Here is an 8,325-nt window from a genome sequence, read left to right as displayed (position 1 = left end):
ATTGCATCATTGATATCCTTTTACCTTGAATTTTAATTCCACTCGTGATCCTTTCTTCTATTTGCAGGATTGCTTGTTAGACGTACACATTGAACAGCAGAGGCGAAAAATTTCACTCCTGTCATACACCCTTTTTAATCCGAGGACTTCGTTCTTGGTCGTCCACTCTTATTATTCCCTCTTGGCTCTGGTACATATTGTATATTACCCGTCTCTCCCTCTAGCTTACCCATGTCTTTCTCAGAATTTCGAACATCTTGCACAATTTTACACTGTGGGACGCTTTTGGCAGTTGTCAGATCCTATGAATGTGCCTTGCTTCCAGTATCAACCGCAACGTCAGAATTGCTTCTCTTGTGCTTTTACCTTTCCTAAAGCCAAACTTATCGTCATCTAACAGATTCTCAATTATCTTCCCCATTCTTCTGTATATTATTCTTGTCAGTATCTTGGATGCATGAGTTGTTAAGCTGATTGTGCGATTATTCTCGCACTTGTCGGCTTTTGCAATCTTCGGAACTGTGTGGATGATGTTTTTCCGGAAGTCAGATGGTATGTCGCCAGACTCTACATTCTACACACCAACGCGAATAGTCATTTTGTTGGCACTTCTACCAGTGACTTTAGAAATTAAGAGGGAATGTTATCGATCCCTTCTGCCTTATGTGATCTTAAGTCCTTCAAAGCTCTCTTAAATTCTGATTCTTATTCTGGATCCCCTATCTCCTTAAATCAACTTCTGTTTCTTCTTCTATCACATCAGACTCCTTTTATAAATCTTTAATTATATGTTCCTTTACTGTGTGTTGAACTTATGATCTTGAAATAAGAAATGGACCAGTTCATGTAAAGGACAACTCACTAAACTAAAAACTGTTGCTACACGAAAGTTAACTCTTGTTTCAATTATTGCAATTATTCAGTTTGTCACTATAAGTCTCTCTTAACAGAATAACTCTGAACATTCCTGTAGCAAGAATAGAATCCTATGAAGGTGAGTGACTTGGCATATATCAAGTTTTTCCACTCAAGGTTACTGTTAATCACCTATAATGTGAACACTTCAGTAAAACTGAACCATGCATTCATATACACTCCTGGGAATGGAAAAAAGAACACATTGACACCGGTGTGTCAGACCCACCATACTTGCTCCGGACACTGCGAGAGGGCTGTACAAGCAATGATCACACGCACGGCACAGCGGACACACCAGGAACCGCGGTGTTGGCCGTCGAATGGCGCTAGCTGCGCAGCATTTGTGCACCGCCTCCGTCAGTGTCAGCCAGTTTGCCGTAGCATACGGAGCTCCATCGCAGTCTTTAACACTGGTAGCATGCCGCGACAGCGTGGACGTGAACCGTATGTGCAGTTGACGGACTTTGAGCGAGGGCGTATAGTGGGCATGCGGGAGGCCGGGTGGACGTACCGCCGAATTGCTCAACACGTGGGGCGTGAGGTCTCCACAGTACATCGATGTTGTCGCCAGTGGTCGGCGGAAGGTGCACGTGCCCGTCGACCTGGGACCGGACCGCAGCGACGCACGGATGCAAGCCAAGACCGTAGGATCCTACGCAGTGCCGTAGGGGACCGCACCGCCACTTCCCAGCAAATTAGGGACACTGTTGCTCCTGGGGTATCGGCGAGGACCATTCGCAACCGTCTCCATGAAGCTGGGCTACGGTCCCGCACACCGTTAGGCCGTCTTCCGCTCACGCCCCAACATCGTGCAGCCCGCCTCCAGTGGTGTCGCGACAGGCGTGAATGGAGGGACGAATGGAGACATGTCGTCTTCAGCGATGAGAGTCGCTTCTGCCTTGGTGCCAATGATGGTCGTATGCGTGTTTGGCGCCGTGCAGGTGAGCGCCACAATCAGGACTGCATACGACGAGGCACACAGGGCCAACACCCGGCATCATGGTGTGGGGAGCGATCTCCTACACTGGCCGTACACATCTGGTGATCGTCGAAGGGACACTGAATAGTGCAGGTTACATCCAAACCGTCATCGAACCCATCGTTCTACCATTCCTAGACCGCCAAGGGAACTTGCTGTTACAACAGGACAATGCACGTCCGCATGTATCCCGTGCCACCCAACGTGCTCTAGAAGGTGTAAGTCAACTACCCTGGCCAGCAAGATCTCCGGATCTGTCCCCCATTGAGCATGTTTGGGACTGGATGAGGCGTCGTCTCACGCGGTCTGCACGTCCAGCACGAACGCTGGTCCAACTAAGGCGCCAGGTGGAAATGGCATGGCAAGCCGTTCCACAGGACTACATCCAGCATCTCTACGATCGTCTCCATGGGAGAATAGCAGCCTGCATTGTTGCGAAAGGTGGATATACACTGTACCACTGCCGACATTGTGCATGCTCTGTTGCCTGTGTCTATGTGCCTGTGGTTCTGTCATTGTGATCATGTGATGTATCTGACCCCAGGAATGTGTCAATAAAGTTTCCCCTTCCTGTGACAATGAATTCACGGTGTTCTTATTTCAATTTCCAGGAGTGTACAAAACTAAGCACTACTTTTCCTGAAAGTCGAGACGGAGGCGAACTTTTGTGGCGGTACAACAACGTTGTATGGTACAATCATAGTTTTTAACACCATGCTCCAAATATTTCTTCTTGGCGTCATAATTTAAGATATTAGAGCCCTCCATCAACTATCATGACACCACGACAGATGGCATCTGGGGCAATTTTTAATCCACTTTCCACAAATCCTTGCCTCACTAAGCACTCGGGAGGTTGACTCTTCGAAGGCTGTATGCAATAGACTACATGCCACGAATGGTCTCTCGCTCTTTTTGCACCTATAGACCTTTTACATTTCCACCTAAAAATTTTCGTTATAGTGGGACTTCCCCCCAGGTTTTGTATGCCAAAGACTACTACAAACTCGCATGAACCAGCTACATATATTATAACTTAGTATATAGATAACATAAAGTAACCTAAGGTTAAAAAAGATATGTACAAAGATTTTCTGATTTCACAAAGTTACAGAATTGACCAAATAAATAAATAAATAAAAACAAAATAGACATACCATGAAAGAACCATCCTAATGGGAAACGGTAGGTGTGATGGACGTATACTATAACACCCCAAATATCTAGAGCCCCTGATGACATTCCTTTGGTAGCAAAAGTGATAAAAAAAATACTTATTCTGACCTTGACTGGAGCTACTGGCAACAAAATATTAACACTATTGAAAGTTTGACAAACAGAAATACTATGTACTAACAACTTTTATTACAAGGAAAGAACTAAATGAAAGACGATCAGATGATACGAAGCATGAAATTCTAAATTAATAATTCAAATATATGCCTTACGAAGATTAACACCCAGACAAGATAAAGTGATCAGAGATAACATTTGTCCAAGAAAAGAGTTGTAGCCGCATCGAGCTGTAAGTTCGCTGGGACTACAATGTAGAACTTGAATGGAGATGTTAATTCGCTCTCGTGTAAACATTGCGATAACAGTACGCCTATTGACCGCTACTAGTTTGTTTCAGACCGATCTGGAATTTTAAAGCTTTTCCAGTATCTTCTTGACGTACTAGTCAGCATTCTGAACAGATGTAAGATAACAATTACCGTTTAGTCAAACAACGGAACAGATATTATACGTGAAGGAAAAATAAGTCGTGTGATACTTACTCAATTCTGGGACTTAATCGTCATGATCTGTGATAGTCACGAACATTGAAGTATACAGCAACACACGAACCGTCGACATAAACTCTATAAATAGCCGTGAGTAGAAAACGTCTACATGAGATCATGAAGAAATCACAGGTACGCCATGTTGTCGGAAGCTGTAGTTAGTGTCAGAATTGCTGATGCAAATAGCTTCACTTCCTTGAATGAGGGATCGGTGTGCTTTCCAGTGCAGTGGTTAAATAATTCAGAAGTTCAATAAACTCAGATATAACTTTAATGCTTCGTGTCGGCTACATCATTTAATGGAACTTTACTGTATAACTGTGAAAGAATTATTTCTTGAGAGAACTTCGAAGTTAAAGGTGATTTAGTGGCATTATTAACAGAGAACAGTAAGTTTACATCGAAATACGACGCCATCTGTACGTTGCTTAGAGAATACCTTATCTCTGGATTTACAACGTAGGAGTTGTTGAATTAACACCTTAGCGACCCATTAACGACGCTATAATACTTCACAAATCATCTTCGCAAGACTGTAATGTGGCATCTGCTTGAATGATGGAACTTATAATCCGAGATATCATATTATCTACGTTTGAAAGTTAATTTGCAAACCGTGCAAAGTGAGTTTACATCGAAATACGACGCCTTCTGTACGTTGCTCAGAGAATACATACTATTATCAAGTTTCGCGTAAGCTTATAAGCCCGTCGCAAACACGCGAAGGATATTTGGTTTGTTGTTTCAGATAAAGGGAGTTGTTGTGGTACCGAGTGGTGAAGTCACTGTGTGTAGCAGTAAAGAAGACAGACATCCTTCGGACACCATTGCTTCAGTTATAAGCGGTGGCCGCTTATACGAGGGACGTCCAGAAAGTAAGTTACGATCGGTCGCGAAATGGAAACGACTACGAAAATCCGATAAAGCTTTGTAAAGATTTGTTGGGCAGTGTCTCTAGTATGACTCTAGGTAGAATTATGTCGCTCTTTTCATTCCTGAGCTCTTAGTGAGCGCGTAAAGATGTTATAGAAAATAGTGCCTCCCACCTAGTACGAAGGCCTGGTGAGAATTTTCCCCTGAAGCTATGCAACCAACATTACATAACTGTCGTGCGGTTTCTTCTTCAAGACAATTCTCAGCCTCATTCTGCAGGGGCAATGAAGATGTTCCTGCAGCATTTCAATTAGAAATGTTTGGTTACCCACAATACAGCCCGTAATTGTCTCCCACTGACTTTCATCTCTCCGCTGGCTATGAAGACAACATTTGGGCACAGACAACGAGCTTTAGGCCGGCGTATAGAATTGGCGGAAAGCACTGGCGGCTGCTTTCTATGATGAAGGTATTGGGAAAATTGGTACAACGCTACGACGAATGTCTGAGTCACAGCGGCGACTACGTAGAGAAGTAGCTGAATGGTGTAGCTAACTGTTACAAGTGAAACGTTTCTGATTTTCACTGTGATTTTCATTTCGCGATCAATCGTAACTTCCGTTCTGAACAGCCCTCGTACATTCCGGCGTGCTGCTCCATCGATACGCGGATATCTGTTAAAGGGAGATAGTATCTGAAACAAACCAAACAAAGCGAGGAGTTTGTTTCAACAGTTACATCTGAGTTGTCACCATAAACGGACGTCTGCCTGTGTCAGACTTGAACCACCATCCCCATCGAGCCAACACACACACACACACACACACACACACACACACACACACACACACACACACACGCCACAGTACAGACAAGCAAATAATTTCAGTTTGAGGAAAATTGGATGATTTATTCAAGATCAAGACCTATATAGACTGAGAAAGATAATAACACGATGGTCCACCTCTTGCCGTTATGCAAGCGGAATTATTCCGTTTGGCATTGATCGATAAAGTTGCTGGATGTCCTCCTGAAGAATATCGTGCCAGATTCTGTCCAATTGTGCATTAGATCATTGGAGGGCCTTCCCATAATGCCCCTAACGTTCTCAGTTGGGGAGAGATCCGGCGACCTTGCAGGCCATGGTAGGCATTGGCCAGTACGAAGACTAGTAGTAGAGGCTCTCGCATTGAATAGGCAGCCATCGTCTTGCTCAAACATATGCCGGGATGGCTTGCCGTGAAGGGCAACAAAGCAGAGCACAGAATATCACCTGCGTACCACTCTGATGAAAGGGTCGCGGAGAGATCTATTTACGAAATTTCAGTCACCAACTTTCTCTTCCGAATGCGAAAATATTTTGTTGAGCCCAGCCTACATAGGTAGGAATGATCATCAAAATAAAATAAGAGAAATCAGAGCTCGAACAGAAAGGTTTAGGTGTTCGTTTTTCCCGCGCGCTGTTCGGGAGTGGAATGGTAGAGAGATAGTATGATTTTGGTTCGATGAACCCTCTGCCAAGCACTTAAACGTGAATTGCAGAGTAGTAATGTAGATGTAGATGTAGATTTACCGCGGATGACAACCAAAGGGATGAAAACTTACGGCACCCCAGATCATCACTCCCGTTGGTCGGGCCGTACGTTGGGCGACAGTCGTGTTGGTATCTATCTCTCCGCTATTCGTGGCGTTTCCAGATACGTCTTGGATCTCAGTCTCATTGATTGGAGTGGAATTGTCTTTAGTAATAAGATCCTCTTTGAATTGGGCCGGTGTGGCCGAGCGGTTCTAGGCGCTTCGGTCTGGAACCGCGCGACCGGTACGGTCGCAGGTTCGAATCCTGCCTCCGACATGGATGTGTGTGATGTCCTTAGGTTAGTTAGGTTTAAGTAGTTCTAAGTTCTAGGGGACTGATGACCTCAGATGTTAAGTACTATAGTGCTCAGAGCCATTTGAATTTGTGGAGAAATGTCTGGAGAACTCCTCAGGCAGCGGCAGGATACCAGTGTGACTGTCGCCGACCGTGTGGCTCGACAGCTGGGAGTGAGGGCATGGGGTGCCATTTCCTTCGCAGCAGGACACCTATGGTTGTTATCCGTAGCGCCCTTACGTATGAAGAAAAATAATACGTGTTACAACAGGTCAGTACTCTACAATCATCAGCAATAATTTATTTCTGAAGAGCAAAAGTTTCTGTGCTGATCTACAGCCTGAAGGCCAAATTAAAATCCCAGGAATATTCGGAATTATCTTTGTAACCATATTAATTTTCACCACATTACTTTCTGAGTTTTACGTTTCTGCCCAGAAGAATTATGTAAAATCCATTGGCTTTTATTAAACTATGAAACACTTTAATTTCTCTCTATTTCTCGTTTCTGTCCACATGACTTATGCACAATTAAGAGAATTTTTTTAAAAAAAGTGACTAGACGCTATTTTTGACTTTCGTTATTGTTATGGTTCCTTCGTTCAGACATTCATTACATTAAGAAACACACAATAACATCAAAAATTATTGATTACAGCTTAATAAGTAATTCAGCTGGGATGAGAATACCACACAACTGCTGTCACTTCGCTTGTACACGTCTGTTTACATTTAGCTTTCACGTTACCGAGCCACCTCTCTGGTACAACTGTAAAGATCGATATACGTACTCATGAAGTCGATTTAGGTCTATTTACGTCACGATGAAGTAACGTTATGTCACTATGACGTAGGGCTCTCCTCACCTATGACGTAGGGCTCTCCTCACCTAGCGTGAGATGAATGCTACCCCAGTGTTAACACGGTTACCGTCGGATCACCGAAGTTAAGGGCTGTCGGGCTAGGCTAGCACTTCGATGGGTTGGCAAGCGGCATGCGCTCAACCCTTCTAAGGTAAACTGAGGAACTACTTGATTGAGAAGTAGCGGCTGCGGTCTTGTTAACACACACGGCCGGGAGAGCGGTGTGCTGACCACGTGCCCTTCCATATCCGCATCCAGTGACGCCTGTGGTCTGACGATAACATGGGGGCTGGTCGGTATCGTTGGGTCTTCCGAGTCCTGTTCGGACAGAGTTTTTATATGGCACGGAAATTTTTAAAGGCGAGTCCAAAAGTTGTGGCAGGATGTGCAGTTGGAATGCGTAGGCTTATTGGACCCCGAATTTTTGAGGATGATTCGAGACGTGCAGCAACAGTGAATGCCGATCGCAACTGCAAAATGTTGCTGAATTTCCTTATTCTGGAGTTGCCCCAAGGAGGGTTGCCGAATAACACTTGTTTTCAACTGGATGCTGCACGCCTCACAAAACATCCCAAACTACAGATATTCTCCGACAAACGTTCCCTAACCATGTTATATTCCGGTTTGATGTTATGAACTGGCCATACTGTTTCATAGAATTAACAACTGTCGAATACTTCCTTAGTAAAGGGAAATGAGCGTTTGGCGTCATTGGCCGGGAGACCCCTTGCTGAAATGTAGGGTTTCGCAGGGATCGAACGAAGGGTAGGGCCACGGGTCGTAACACATCTGAAATGTAACGTCCACTGTTCAAAGTGCCGTCAATCCAAACAAGAGGTGACCGAGACGTGTAACCAATGGCACCCCATACCGTCACGCCGGGTGATACGCCAGTATGGCGATGACGAATACACGCTTCCAATGTGCGTTCACCGCGATGTCGCCAAACACGAATGCGACCATCGCGATGCTGTAAACAGAACCTGGATTCATTCGAAAAAATGACGTTTCGCCATTCGTGCACCCAGGTTCGTCGTT

The 8,325-nt window shown here is 44.6% G+C and overlaps 1 non-coding gene across 1 annotated transcript; it reads left to right on the top strand.

Moving 5' to 3' along the window:
• Positions 1-6,322: 6,322 nt before the first annotated feature.
• Positions 6,323-6,406, top strand: Trnap-ugg (transfer RNA proline (anticodon UGG)). Its single transcript has one exon. It is a non-coding gene; the product is annotated as a tRNA-Pro (tRNA).
• The last annotated feature ends 1,919 nt before the right edge of the window (positions 6,407-8,325 follow it).

This window comes from Schistocerca gregaria, chromosome 5 (genome assembly GCF_023897955.1).
Source record: "Schistocerca gregaria isolate iqSchGreg1 chromosome 5, iqSchGreg1.2, whole genome shotgun sequence".
NCBI classification, from domain to species: Eukaryota; Metazoa; Arthropoda; class Insecta; order Orthoptera; family Acrididae; genus Schistocerca; species Schistocerca gregaria.
The sequence above is the reverse complement of the archived record's forward strand: the minus strand, read 5'-3'. Positions and strand labels throughout refer to the sequence as shown.